Here is a 15,407-nt window from a genome sequence, read left to right as displayed (position 1 = left end):
TCTTCCTGTGAACACATAGTACAGTGTAAGAGTCAAGAACAGGGCTCAGAAATCCCATTGCTAGAGTAAAAATTGTGGCTCTGCTACTCAGCATCTGTATCATTGCCAGCTGGGTCAACGTCTCTGTTCCCTCCCTTTCCTCATCACTAAGATGGAAAAAATAGCACTCATGTCAGAGGCTGTGGTAAGCACTTCATGAATCCATACACACACTGCATTTAGTACAGTGCCTGGCACATAATAAGACTCAATATATTTAGCTTTGACGATGATGACAATGACAGGAGCCTAACCAGACTATGTGAACATAAGGAACTAGGGACCAATCAGGGCCTGTGCAAAAAGCCCCATGATCCTCTAGGCAGCTACACAGACAGAATCCACTAGAAAAAAGCCTTGTATTCCGTGGGCACAGGGAACTCAACTTCATTCCTCATCTCAGTGGCTACAGCAGCTTATCAGAAGGGGCAGGCCCAAAGGCCCACGGCCAGGACAGGGCCGATATGGAGGAAAAGAGACAGGGTACCTGAGCCTGGGAGAAACTAGTCTGGAGCAGCTCTGAGACTGTGCCAACAGTCCACAGGCGTGGGATTGAGCACTTAGAAATGAAGTGGCCATTCAGATACCCACATTTTGTTAATGTGGTAAAACTCCACCACGTTTCCTCCAAGGTCCCTTCATGAGGGAGCACCTTCCAGAAACCACTCTGCCTCTGAGTTCCTATAACACTACTTCAGATATTTATGGCCACTTTTGGCATTCAATCTTCTGGAGAATAACTTCTGTCTCTGTTTGACTGTAAACTCTGAAAGGAGGTGAGTGTGTCTTACATTTTTGTGTCTCTCTTCAGGGCCTACCTCTGTCCCAGGGCCTAACATCTACCACAGACATGTTCAACTGGAAATAAAATACATAATAAAATGGGAGACTCAGAGTGAGCCAGTGCTAGAGATACATGTTATTGTACTAAAATAGGCACACAAATGGCTGGTATGCATGCAGAAAAGGGCAGAGCACAGCAGTGTGCTTGCCCCTGCCTCTGAGTCCAAGATGTTTAGAGGAAGAAGATTAAGCCTTCAGTGGTCTTAAGTTCTGAAAAGACTGTAGCATTCCTCCAGACAGAAATTAATTTAAAATAACAAATCATAACATAGGAATAAGGAAGTCCAGCAAAAGTCTGCATTTTTCCCATGACGCCTGCTTTGGTATTTTTTTAAGCAGTGAATATCAAATTCCTTTAAAAACATTTTCTAGTGGTGTCTTTGCTTTGCAGGTGCCTTAAACACATGTTGAGTCTGCTTATCTGGTAATCTAGCCCTACTTGGGCACCGAAGGAGTCCCTCCTGATACAGAGAGACAGGGTGAACAATGGAGTCGGGCAAGGCAGGGGGAAGGGGGGAAGGATGAAGGGGATAGTGGGAACCACGGGGGCAGCAGAGATGGGGGAGGTAGGGGTGGGGCAATAACGCAGTTAAAGTAAGGTTAGCAACTTCGATTCTTATCAGCTCAAACCTAGACAGAACTTCAGACATGATCTAAACTCAATCTTCACCTTCTACAAGAGAGAAATTATAACCCACTGATGATGACTTGGGGCCAAAGCTGCCAGCTTCAGGCAGAGCTGGAACTGAAATCCAGGTCTCTGGGCTGCCTCCTCAGAGCTCCTCCTGCTCAGCTCATGTCCTCCCCTCACACTTACATTGCCTGGGGATCAGGGCTCAGACAGACAGCTCAGAAAGCTGCCATGAGGAAGCCCTGCAGTCTCCCCTGCCTCAGTACCACATGTCGACAGAATCAGCAGAAGAGGCCAGAGAGATTAGTCCCTTGGTTACCACACTATTTTTGATGAAACCAGTGGGACTTCTGATAGGATTTGCTGGACCAGAAATGTATGGGTACAGTCTGTTTCCGAGCCAGGAGGAGGTGTGGCTGGATCAGGCTCAGGCTTGGCAATTCACGGCATGAGAACATACAGCACATGAATTCTGCACCCCTTACGTTCCCTGCCCCACCCCACCTCTGCTGGCTGTTGTAGGAGAAATGAAATCACCACTGGATACCTGGCTTTGTGATTCCTGACTTCCAAGAGAGTACAACTGGGAAGGATACATGGTGAGGATAAGACACGTAAACCAATGGAGGCAGCTGCTTTAAGAACAGCCTTGAAGGGATGTCCTGATTTTGCTGGCTGTAAAACCAGGACAGACACAGAATATTACTGTGAGGCTCACCAGCTGCTCCTGGTCAGGGCTCTGTGTGCGTGGACCATGTCAGTTTAACCACAATTCCGACCTCCCGAGCTCTAATGGCTTTCTTTATAAAAATCAGCCTCCTTCCTCCGAGAGACGCCCTGCAAGTAGCACTATGCTGCAATGCCTACCTCAAGTGTTAAACGCATATGGTACCGGACCTGGACAAAGGGCTCTTTTTAATCACGGGGTTTGATGATGTACCTAAATCGTCAACCTCACTCCTGCTCCGTATTTCAGACACCTATACAAAACAATCGGGCAGATGAAGAGGAAAACACATGATGACTGCTTTAACCTCTACTGTCTTCTTTCCTCCTTGAATCCTCTCCAGTACACTCTACTCAACAAAATGTCATTTCTCCTGAGGGAAAGCAAACAAGAACTGAAAATGTCTATCAGTATTAGTGTCACATCATCCCTCTTCCAGAGTCTCAACTGTGAGCCTTCATCTACTCTGTTCCCTCTGCTTTCTCTGATTCACCCTGTTAACTTCCTTTTTATCTGCCATCAGCATCCATGGAAAGCCTTCTCTGAAATCCCTATGCCAATATCCTAGTCCTTCGAATCCTCCCTTGATGCTCTGAGTATCCTGTGCATTTCTGCCCCCTGACACCCTTTTACAATTACCTGGTTTTGAGTCTATCTCCTTCACCAAGCTGTAAGATCCTCCAGGGCAGGGATCAGAATTTATTCATGTCTGTTTCTCCAGGGACTAGTACAGCACCTGGCACACAGCAAAAGCACAACACACACAGTTTGTAAGGTATTATCATACACATTCATTAACGGAGTTTTAAAGTGACACTTAGGCAGACATCATTAGTCTCATTTTACAGACAAAGAAACTGAGGCTCAGAGAAGTTTTATAGGCTCCCCAAGGCCACCAGATCTGGCACCTTCTAGCTCCCAGGTTAGATATGCACTGGAACAGATTATCAGTTAACTATACACGTTCCACCAATAAGCTAAAAGAGAAAGCACTGATCCCTTAATGTAGGCACATACACAGTGACCTATTCAACTGAAGAAAAGGCACATAAAACTTTCAATATGTGTAAAATCATTGTTCTGAGAGAAGGAGCACTGACCATAAATGGAGATGGAGTTTACACTCTTTTCTCAAGAAACTTTCCATCCCCCAGCCCTGCAGAAATGTCTGGTGGGCATGATGAATTAAGATAAAAACAAAAGTTCATCTGGGTAAAAAGGTCATGAAACGTTTGTCTCTGGTTAAACTACTAGCACTGCCTCAGACACCTTGAAAAAGCTGGTGAGCCTGGCAGCTGCCAAACCAGAAGTAACTCGGCTATGGCTAGATCGGCGCTTGGGCTCAGGGAAGCACAATGGGCTAGAACTGCGGCAGCAGGCAGGATGGGGCTGGTTCAGGCCTTTTACCCTTCATGACCCTCTGAGAGCATTCAAGCCTCTCCTCAGCTAAGGAACTTAGATTTCAGCACAGCCGCACCCTAGATAGAATAACACAGGGCAGCCTCTGAAAGGCATCCAGTCAGCCCCAGAGGTGCTGACTTAGCCTGCCCGGCGTGTGGCCCTCACGTCTGCCCCTGGTGCATGGCAGCATCTCCCCAGTCCTACTGGGCAGCCAGAGTAAGAGAACAAGCCCACGGAAACATCTTCTGAGACCTTCTCATAAAGGAACTTAAAATTTCCATCAAAGTTTAAAGCACTTAAGTGAGCATTGTCTCAGCACGCTAGGGAGTTGAAACTGCTTTAGAGTTACTTAAAATCAGCTTGCCTAGAGATGGAAGCAGAACATTTCTCTACTATATCCTTGACTGGGAGATTTTTTCCAGACTCTTCTACTCAAATGTTTCCCATGACAGGAACTTGCTACCTTAAAAGACACTTTGGAATCATATGCTTAGAACAGGTGGATGTTAGCCTACAGATGAGCAACATCATTTAACACAAAGTCTATTTTATAATAAAAGACCGAATATCCCCTGTAATTTATTGAATGCTGAACTGAAAGTGAAAAACAGAATGTGAGCGTATTGGCTATTTACCCTCATGATCGCATGTCTGACTGGGAGCTGGGGCTCGCTGCTACTGCCCAGCATCACAGGAGAGGATCCTACTGCAGATTACCAGCCCAGGAAAACATCACAATTAAAAATTTGCAGTAAGGTTTTCACTGAATGCTTATCGCTTTTATACCATTGTAGGATTAAAATATCATAAATCAAACCATTGTAAATCGGCGACCATCTGTATATCTCAGCAAGCTGGTGCATGCATGTGTGTAAGGCACTTTGTTTCATTTGGGGAACAGTGCTTATTACAAGAAAGTGCTTTTGGATTAGTGTAAAAATCAGCCTTGCTATACACTATACCTACTGCTTCTAGTTTTGCTACTGGGCCACTCAGACTTAAGTCTAATTCCTCTTCCACTTGACTCTGGAGTCAAGCATACCTGGATTTGAATCCATTTACTCACTAAGTGACCCACAGCAAAAGATCTTGATATTGTAGGATTTGTGAGGACTGGAAAGCCCCTAATACGTGAAACATTGTAAACTGATCAATGAATAATGCAGGCCTCTTCCCATAAGGTGGTGTGCAGGTCTTCCCCCAAAGTTCTCCTGTTTTAGACTAAACATAGTGTTTAGCAATTCACAGCTATTTAATGATTGCACATTGGGCTGTGGTTGTTCCATTCTTCACCACCTAGCTCTCCTCTGAGCTCCTGACATTTGACAAACATTTGTGGTGGCCTCACCTCTGTCACATCAAGGGATTCTGGCAGAGTGAAGTTGGTATACCATCAACTCCTTATGGCTCCCTGTTAAATGGTTTTCAAGGTTTAAGAGTCCAAGATTTCCCTCCTGGCATCAGTTGCCTGTGGGCACAAAACTATCTATCTGGAGAGATTCAGCCACATTTCGAGGCAATGAGTCATCTTTGCTCAGTTCCTCAGGAGTAGGTTCAGGTGTCAGGTGGGAATTCCTTCTGTTTCCTGCTGCGCTGCAGGCAGAGATGGCCTCCTGTTACTGCACCATGACAGACTTGCCCTGTCACAAGCTTTCAGGACCAGGCATACATTTTGCATGCATCTCATGTATCATATTATGTCTATCACAGGGTGTATTTGTAAACTACATTGAGATTATATTAAGTCTACAATGTCTACTAGTGATTCCAACAATAGCCTATTGGGAGAAAGGATAACATATATGCTATGTAAAATATTGAATAAACATTTTCTGACATGCCTTTCTTCTCCCAGTGTTCTCCGTAGAAACCTTACCCCAAAGTGCTGGGGATGATATTTTGCAGTGTCAGAGTCAGAGACAATCTATGCTGGGCTTTACAGATTATATACAGATGTGAGCCACTTCAAGAAAACATGATGAAGAAATCACTAAAATCATAAAAAAGAAAAGTTATGGGTGATTCTTTTTCTTTTTTAAGAGCTTTTTCAGGATACCTAAAAATAATTTAGCTTATAAAAGTTCAAGATCTCAACAAATTTTCAGAAGCTTGATCGCTATATAAAATGAAATATATGTGAACAGAAACTTATGAACACGTAGACAATTTAAGTAATTTTAAAAATTACATGCCAAACCTGTTCACATAGAAAATTAGAAACTAAACATAAGCTAAAAAGAGAACGAACAGACATTTCTTCATATAACATTTTCAAATCAACATTATGTGCTACTTAGAGGATGCATGTATTACATAGAAAAAATTCACTATACAAATATTTATATACAGTTTTCAGAGCTTGCTCAGGGCTAACTTAAGTTGCCTTTGAATTTAAGCAAATAACTGGGGTAAAATTACCTACCTGTGACTTTTTCTAAGCTGTTTGCTTGTTTACAGTGATAGCTTGAAGGAAAAATAGTCTGCCATGTTTGTAAGTACAAAGAATTAAAACTCTTTGTCAAACAAGAAAAACAAATTGAAACACCATCTAATAAATAGCCTTCCGGACATATTCTATGAATATAGTAGGCTTATCTTTTTTTGGCAGTAATCTAAAAGTCTTGCATTTGCTCCCAGTATATTCAGTTATACATTTAGGAATATGTAATAATTTTGCTTCACAAAAATTTTACTGTATCATCATGCATGGTGTTCTTAATTATCCGGCATATCTAACTGTCTCTGGGAAGCAATTAGAGGAGTCAGTTAACACTATTTTCTGTAGCCACTGAAACACCAGCCTGTCTGCTCACTGAGTAATAGGGTAGGTGGTGGAGGACACATTTGGGTCCTGGAGCTAACAGTGAAGGAACAGGAATATGCTGTAGGAAAGAACAGCCTTTTCCTTTTTTGGTCGCATGGTTCTCTCCAAATTTGACAGAACTTTCTACAAAGAAACCAAGAGCTTTCTCACCTGTAATATATGTAACACCTTGTACGTTGAGGAAAAGAGAAATACCCATTTAAGTGGTTGTTTACACTGCCTTTATGAAAATATTTATGTCACACACATCCAAATAATAAGTGTAAGTTATTTTCTATAATTCAGCTTAGTTAATATTGTGCTGATAATGTACATGAATTTTGTCTTCTTTGTTTACTCTGTTTTCAATTCACACTTTTAGCCAATTTCTGTCACTATCCTTGATTATACTACCTTGGAACCCAAAGAATATGACTGTCCAATTCACTAAAAAAAGGATTAATGTACTTCTCTAAATTTCCATGTAAAATGATGTTCAAGAAAAAGGACCATCTGAGTTTTCTATTTCTGAAAGTTAACTCTGTGATAAACAAGAATCAGCCACTTGTACTATACATTCTAGTCATCTTCTATGATTTCCTTTCATATTCTGTGTTACTGATATCAAGAATGCTATACACTTGGCTCACTGTGAAACAAAGAGTAGAGAAGTGTGAGAGATGACATGGAGATACATCAGCATATACTGCTCCCGTCAGTTACAAGGGAAGGGCTTAACACATTTTAATCTTACGTCCATTTAGAAAGAATCAGTTAAAAATGCAAAAAAAACACACAATTATCTGTAAATACCAAAACAATCTGAACTAATAAATTACTCCAGATGTACATCTAACAAAACTCTCATTTTCCACTATGCTCTATTGAAAAGACTAAGAAAACAACTTCTATCATCTGATTTACACCAAGTCTGCAATCATCAAAAGGTCTTCAGTCTAAAACCCAAGTGCATGTTTTTAAGGCTGTATCTACACCAGATATTCATGCATTCAAAACAATAATCCATTACAGTACAGATGGGTATTCCAGTTATGAAATACCACTGTATCTACACTAGGGAAGACATGTACACTTGGTAAGACAGGAGCATTCTTACCAACCCTTCAGCATTCATAATTTCCAGTATTTTGTTTCTTATTTTCAGATGATACTGTTTTCCTGGGAAATGTACTGATCCTTTCTGCAATTCTGTTCTCCCTTTTTTTCCTACCATTTATGTGAGCAAAGAAAAAATTCTAAGCATAAAATTAGATGCTTTCTAGAATAAAAAAGCATAAGCAAAACTTAAATAACTGAACCATGCCCTTCCTTTATTTGAGACATGTCACACATGTCTCAGGACCTTTGCACTTGCTCTTCCCTCTGCAGGACTGTTCTTCTCCCAGATTTTCTCAGTTTCTTTATTCTTACCATTTAGACTGTTTCTCAATTATCACCTCTTTACTGAGGACCTTGCTGATTAAACCCCACCCTACTTTACTGTCTTCATAGCTTTTATAACTCTTGGAAATGATCTTATTTATGTTTTCATTTGTTTGTTTATCCATAAGCTAGGACCTTATCTATTTATTCACACTATAGTCTTACACCTAGAACAGTGTCTGCCATATAGTAGATGTTCAATAATTTTATGTTTAAGGATGAATGAATGAAAGAAAAAGTAATTGGATATCAATGAAAGGCCATAAAAGACATGTAATTTCAAATGAATTTTGTCCCACCCAATTTCACCTTTCTGTGCTACAGCAGGGAACATGAGAGACAGTCTATCTTGATCTCATAAGTCTTTAACAGAGATGAAGACAGTAACTGAAATATGACAGAAATATCAATCCAGTGACAATTGTGTAGATTCCTTACACATTGAACCACTGCACCTAAAGGGTGAGAAAGAATGCTAGAGGGGTTCCTCTGTGTACTTGGTCCTGCCTTACCCTACACTGCTGTCACTGGGAAATAGAAAAAATGTTTAGATTGCACAAAGCTGAACAGATAGCAAATGGGCTGGAAAACAGAATTAGATATCAGAAAGATCTCCATCAGGAAAGACAGGCTAAACCAAACAAGATGATATTTAATAAGAATCAGCCCAAAGTCTTGCATAAGAGTAGAGAGATGGAGTTCAGGACACCTTGTTTAACAGCGGCAGTACCTGTGAAAAAGACCCAGTTTTCATCACTGACGGTGAGCTTCACAGGGCACAGCACCATGGCTTGGCTGTCGAACAGCCACTACAAGAACATGAAACAGAACAATGTAGCATGATTAGGGAGGCTGAGCCAGGGCTATAAAGACCCTAAAATTATTTCATTCAAGTTTCTGGGTACTTAGGATGTGGCAGGCATTCCACACAGAGCTGGAAATGCAGGGGTAAGAGACCAAAGGCCTAGTGTGGGAGAGACAAAACCCAGAATGACCACAGAGGGTGGTAAGGATGATGGCAGGAGGGCAAACTCTAAGTGAAAGGAACAAAGAGAGTTATTCAGTCCACACAGAGAAGCTGGAGAAGGTTCTCCAGAAAAGGTAACTCCTGTGACTGGATGATCTAATTCAGAGGGTGTTATGAAAAGTAAGTGAAATCAAGAGCTTAGCACAGTGCCAGGCAGACAGCAAATCATAATAACAATGCTGGTGTGTTACTATTATTATTATAATCAGTATTACTGTTGTTTGTAATGGTTATTACTAGAAATGAATGCACCCCAACAGCTCTCCCTTAGAGCAGAATTCCAATTAGAAACAATGATGGAAACAAAAAATCACCATAAGGCAAACACTATAAATTAACTGCTGCAGGCAAGAATCATTGATGGATGTATTAGTGGGTAAAAGTCTGATGAGAAAGAGGATTTTTACAGTCTCCAAGTATCTCTCCACAAGATGCTTATTACAACGGGAAAGGTAATAATTTGACAATGGAGAAACCTAGCAGATACCATGCCGACCAAGAGGCCAAAGTTAAAACCACCAGTGATAAGACATCAACATCGCATACTTCTTGGTGTGAGGGACCAGGAAGAGCATGTCTCTTCCGTGGGATTCCTGCCAAAAATGCATAACCCACATCTAGTCATGAGAAAAAAAACTGAAAACCCAACTGAAGGACAGGGTACAAAATAACTGGCCGATATGCTCCAAAGGACCAAGGTTATGAAAGACAAACTGAGCAACTAGCCCAGAAGGTCAGAGGCAAAGTGCCACATGGGATCCGGGACTGGGTCTGAAGTAATAGGACATTAATAGAAAAAAGGAAAATTCTAAGAAGGTCTGCAGATTGGTTCATTGTATCGTATGAGTGTTAATATTCCAGTTTCCGTAATTATTCTATACTATGTAAGATATTAGCATTAGAGGAAGCTGGATGAAGGGTATTTGAGAACTCTTATTATTTTTGTGACTTTTCCTTAAGTCTAAAAATACTTTAAAATAAAATAAAATGTTAAAAAGGTGGATGTACCTGAGCCAGGAGCCAGAGATCCTGCCAGGAGATAAAAGGAATGAGAGGATGCCTCAGACCTTAGTTTCAGATACTGGCCAAACTCTATCAGTCAGACTGAATGGATGATACAGAGTGTGTACAGAGCCCAGGGCTAGAAATATAGAGAAGTTGGCTCTGACCAGGAAAATGTAGTGAGAACTACTCTGAGTTGAAGTGGTACACGGGTATAGTTGAACATGTTCTTGATGACTCAGCTCCGCATCAAGAGCATCAATTAACACGCTGTTTTGTAACATGGAGGCTCCCAGGCTCCTGGGCTATGATGGGTAGAAACTCTTTCTTGTAATGCTTTTGGAAACCTGGCACTTTTTTTTTTCCTTTTCTTTTTCTTTTTAAATGAACGCTTTACTTTAAAATAGTTCCAGATTTAGAAAAAAGCTGTGATGAGTTAGAATAGATCTCACACTATTTCCCCTACTATCCAATCTTACATTAGCATTACATTTGACACAATTCATGAACCAATATCAACACATTATTTTTCTTAAAGTCCATGCTTTAGGCAGATATCCTGGGTTTTTTACCTACTGTCCTTTTCCTGTCCCACCATATCACATATGTTTGGTAGTCCCGTCTCCTTGGGCTCCTCGTGGCTATGACAGTTCAGACTCACCTTGTCTTTGATGACCTTGATAGTTAGAGGTCAGGTATTTTGTAGAATATCCTCCAACTGGGATTGAAGTTTTTCTCATGGACAGACCAGAATTACGGGTTTCTGGGAGGAACACCCTAGAGGTAAAGTGCCAGTCTTATGTCACATCAAGGGGAAATACTACCATGACTTACTGCTGTTGCTGTGAACTGTAGCCACCTGGCTGAGGTAGTTCTTGTCAGGTTTCTCCCCTTTCCATACTGTATTCTTTGGAGGGAAATCACCATGTGAACCCCACACTAGTGGAGTGGCAGTTAGGACCAACCTCCTTGAGGGAGGGTATCTACATAAATCATTTGAAATTTATTTGCACAGATTTGTCTGTTCTTCCTCATTTATTTACTTATTCAACCATTTATTTATATCAGTATGGATTCAGCATATTTTATAATCTGGGTTGTAATTCATTACTACCTTGTCTTTTTGCTCAAATTCTTTGAGCTTTGGCTACCAGCTGGCTGCTGTGCATCTCTGACGAACCTCGGTCACTGTGGGCTTTGGTGAGCACTTCCTTACTTTCCAGTACTACAAGATGCTCCACGTTCATTGTGTACATTCCCTGCCCCAGCCCTAGAACCAGCCAGTCTGCAAGGAGTCCTGGTTCCTTTTATTAGAGGAATGTATTAAAAACAAAGATCTGGGTGCTAGGTATGCTCATTGTTACTGGGGTGGTGGTGTTTGTAGGCCTTCTCAGCTGACAGAGCAAAGAAATATATGTGTGTATACTCACCTGCATATACACACATATCTATAAATATATTCTATGTATGCATCTGTATCTATATTAAGCTGAGCATGAATTCATACTGGTGTCTCCAACTGTAATCCATTTCCACAGATCATTCCTTCCCATTTGTAACTTCCCATTCCAAAATGAGAAATGTGGCTCCCACCATCCACTACCCATTTACGTAATTATTCAATTTCAGTATACATGTATTTAGTGGTTTCAGAATCATTAACCTGTAACCTCAGCCTCCTGGGAAATAACTTTTTCTCCCAGAGTTGATCAAGTGCTTAGGCAGGCCCTCTGCCTTTGGCCTTGCTGTCTCCACTCACTTCCAAAGCTTATGTCAGCACCCTTTTAGTGCACTCCCCTCAGTGAGTTCACTTCACACACCTGTAATGCAATTAGATTCTTTTGTCGTAGTCTGAATCCCATCCTGGGATCTTCTAACACCCTAAATGTCATGTATCCCCTGGGGACTTTTATTTATTTATTTATTTTGCCTCTTCCTGCCTCCTCCTGGGGCATCAGACCATCATATCTCAAGATACGGTCAGGCCACGAACCTCTAAGAATCCTCCTCCCTCTTCAACTTGTGGCTTCTAATCCGTCATTAGGCCAAAAAACTAAACAGATGAGTTTTGTTACCATTACAAGTAAAATCAGAATAAGTGGGTGGTGAATGAGGGCTTGAAGTGCTCATCCATACCAACCTATGGGAAAACCTTGAATGCCAGTGCACAGGGCTCTCTGTCTTGTTCCTCTCCTGTCCCACATTTAAAATCAGTGATATCACTGCAAAAAAAAGTTTTGATTGTACAAAGCTTAAGAAGATAGCAAATGGGAAAGACTGAGATTTGGCAATAAAAAAACCTCAAAAGGCTTATTAAAGATGAGCCTAAACAAAATAGGTTATAGATTTAGTAGGGATCAAGTTAAATAATTTAATCCAAAAATCCAAGAACACAATCAGGGTAAGATAACTGACCCAACAATTTCTGCACCTATGAGAAAGATGTCAGTGTTTTCATATATTGGGAGCTTACTATGAGGGAAAGATAAGACGTCGCCACCAAACAAACATTACCAGAAGCACAATGTTCATGGTGGGTGGATATGGTCCCACTCTTCTCTGTACTTCTCATGCTGTGTTCAGTTTAGTTCTGGGCATCCAAATCCAAACGTGACACAACAACTAGATGAACCAGGGTTGTGAAGGGTCTAGAAAAATGAACTCCACAAGCATTTTGTGAGTACTACTATCTGTACAAGGTATTATAAAGTATGCTAGTACCTAGGGGTGATGATGATGAAAATAATTAACGATGAAAATGATTAGCTGATCATATTCCAAGCATCACTCAAAGCACTTTCTGGTCCAGGGGTTTTATTCTTAGGTAGTTTTTTGATTACCAATTCAATTTCATTGTTGGTAATTGGTCTGTTCGGATTTTCTGTTTCTTCCTGGGTCAGTCTTGGAAGGTTGTATTTTTCTAGAAAGTTGTCCATTTCTTCTAGATTATCCAATTTGTGAGATCATTTTTCATAGTATTCTCTAATAATTCTTAGTATTTCTGTGTTGTCTGTAGTGATTTTTCCTTTCTTATTTCTGATTCTGTTAATCTGTGTAGATTCTCTTTTTTTCTTGATAATCTGGCAAGGGGTTTATCTATTTTGTTTATTTTCTCAAAGAACCAGCTCCTGGTTTCATTAATTCTTTCTATTGTTTTATTCTTCTCAATTTTATTTATTTCTGCTCTGATCTTTATTATGTCCCTCCTACTGACTTTGTGCCTCACTTGTTCTTCTTTTTCTAGTTTCATTAATTGTGAGTTAGACTGTTCATTTGGGATTGTCCTTCTTTCTTGAGATAAGGCTGGATTGCTATATACTTTCCTCTTAGAAGCCTTTACTGTGTCTCACAGAAGCTGGGGTGCTGAGCTGCTATTTTCATTTGTCTCCATATATTGCTTGATCTCTGTTCTTATTTGGTCAGTGATCCAGTGATTATTAGGAGCATGTTATTAAGTCTCCATGTGCTTGTGGGCTTTTTTGTTTTCTTTGCACTATTTATTTCTAGTTTCATACCTTTGTGGTCTGAGAAGTTAGTTGGTACAATTTCAATCCTTCTGAATTCACTAAGGCTCTTTCAAAGCACTTTCTATTAATTAATTTAACCAGATCAGGATTTTTGCTTCTTGGTGACTCCTCCAGATTTCTGCCCAAGTGACTAACCACTATATTCAAGAGGGCACATGAAATCATTTGTTGTCCCACATTATATGCCATGTTTTTTCCTCATTGTTTCTTTTAAAAAAATAAAATTTAAATGAACACCAAATTGGTATACACCCATCATGTGGCATAACTCTTTAAAGAGCAACTTTTCAAAAATGATTTTTGATGACAGTTGATAACACTCAAAGAAAAATGGAAGACTACAGACAGAGGGAAGCAAGAGAAACAAAAACAAATCAGATAATTTTCCAGCCACTGTTATCATGTGTGCCTGTTCTCTTCCATTTTTGGCTGTGAATAAGTTGGTGGTTTTCATTTTCCAATGAGGCTAACATACTGCATATGCATATTTGTATTTGACCTGGTTAACCTGATAGGCATTTCCCCCTTTTGCTAAACAGGCTGTGTTGCCATCAATTTATGGGCTGTGAATATACCATATGTTTTGAGGTAAAAAACAAGGAAAATGTTTCCTCCTCCACCCCATTTTAAATTACTTATAACCAAGTGCTTTAAGGTTTCTAAAGAGATATCCTCGTCCTTGGAAAAGAGTGTTAATAGAAAAAGAGATGCAGCTTCTTAATTGTAAAGATGATTTAATGAGGACTTACATTATTGGGTAAGGAGAAATTTCAGTGAGTGACCTAGACTGTGAGAGCTAGCGGTAATTAACCCTCTAAGAAGAAACTCAGATAAAGAAGAAAATCCTTAATGTCACTGTTATCTTTCAGGCTGTTACAAATTACTACTCTTTGTCTGGGCCTCTTGAGAGGAGCACATTTCTGTCTTAAGGAGGTCTCTTCCCACTCTTCAGAAGTGAACTGACAAAAAAGAGAAATCTTTGGATATTTAAGTTCCTACTACCTGCCACAAATGAAGAGCTATACGTTAGAAAACAGGAGAGAGAATTTCAAAGAGGAACATCTCTCTCCTTTCCCTCACCTTAACCTATTATGGAAATAAAGGGATTGAAGGAAAAATGCAATTCAGTGAGGTAAACTATCTGTACAGACCAGAGTAATTTTAAATTTTGAAGACCAAGCAGAACAGCATATTTTTACATGTCCAAGAAACATCTGGATACACCTAAAGAACACCCCTGGGAAGGAGCCTGGGGGTGAGCCCACATTAACACCGTCCCTGCATAACCAATGCCTCCAGTCATGCCTTGCTTTCATTAGTTCACAACACAACATCACAGACGTGACTTCTGATATTTGAATGAGAATATATATGGCACTCGGGAGCTCTAAAGTGCTGAACAGATGTTAGGTATTATTTTTATTATTATGTGGGCGTTTTCTTTCAGTGACTAATGTCAGGAAACAGAAAGGGCTCCATTACACACACAGTCTACCTCATCTACAACCCACCCTAAAGATGAACTTATTAAGGCTTACAGTGAGATCATTTCCCTTTATACCAAGATACACAGGACAAACAAAGACTATGTGTTCACACATTTAGGATTCATGCAGGAAGGCCTGCCTGCAACTTTAGGTACAGGCTGCGGCATGGCCAATGCTGTACAAACAGCCTGCCCTAAAAGTAGCCTGCCCTAAAAAGTTCAGCAATGACAAAGGGAAAAAAGGTTAACATGAAACACTCTAAACTAGCTGGTTTGTTTTCCTATAAACTTTACCTACAAAGTATTGGTAATGCGTAAGCAAGAAATGGATCAAAGCAGCCACATTCTGCCAAGCTGTGAGATGCCCTGTGAACTGGATGCTGGTAGGGGGTGGCTGGTTGGGTTTTCGGAAATCACCCAGCTTTTCGAAAGTCCCTATGTCTCCATGGACAGATTCATAGAATGATGGTGCTCAACA

The 15,407-nt window shown here is 40.4% G+C and overlaps 1 protein-coding gene across 7 annotated transcripts in view; it reads right to left on the bottom strand.

Annotated features, from left to right (window-relative positions):
• LRRC8D (leucine rich repeat containing 8 VRAC subunit D) overlaps window positions 1-15,407 on the bottom strand; it is a 109,603-nt gene that overhangs the window by 31,266 nt on the left and 62,930 nt on the right. Inside the window, exon 3 of one of the 7 annotated variants that reach the window (XM_036918378.2) lies at window positions 2,880-2,976. The exons of the other annotated variants lie outside the window; for them this stretch is intronic. The gene's annotated coding sequence lies outside the window, so the exon portion shown is untranslated. The remainder of the gene's footprint in view (window positions 1-2,879; window positions 2,977-15,407) is intronic. 7 annotated transcript variants of the gene reach the window in all.

Source organism: Manis pentadactyla, chromosome 4 (genome assembly GCF_030020395.1).
Source record: "Manis pentadactyla isolate mManPen7 chromosome 4, mManPen7.hap1, whole genome shotgun sequence".
Classification (NCBI taxonomy): Eukaryota; Metazoa; Chordata; class Mammalia; order Pholidota; family Manidae; genus Manis; species Manis pentadactyla.
Note: the sequence above shows the minus strand (reverse complement) of the source record. Positions and strands in the feature narration are given on the sequence as shown.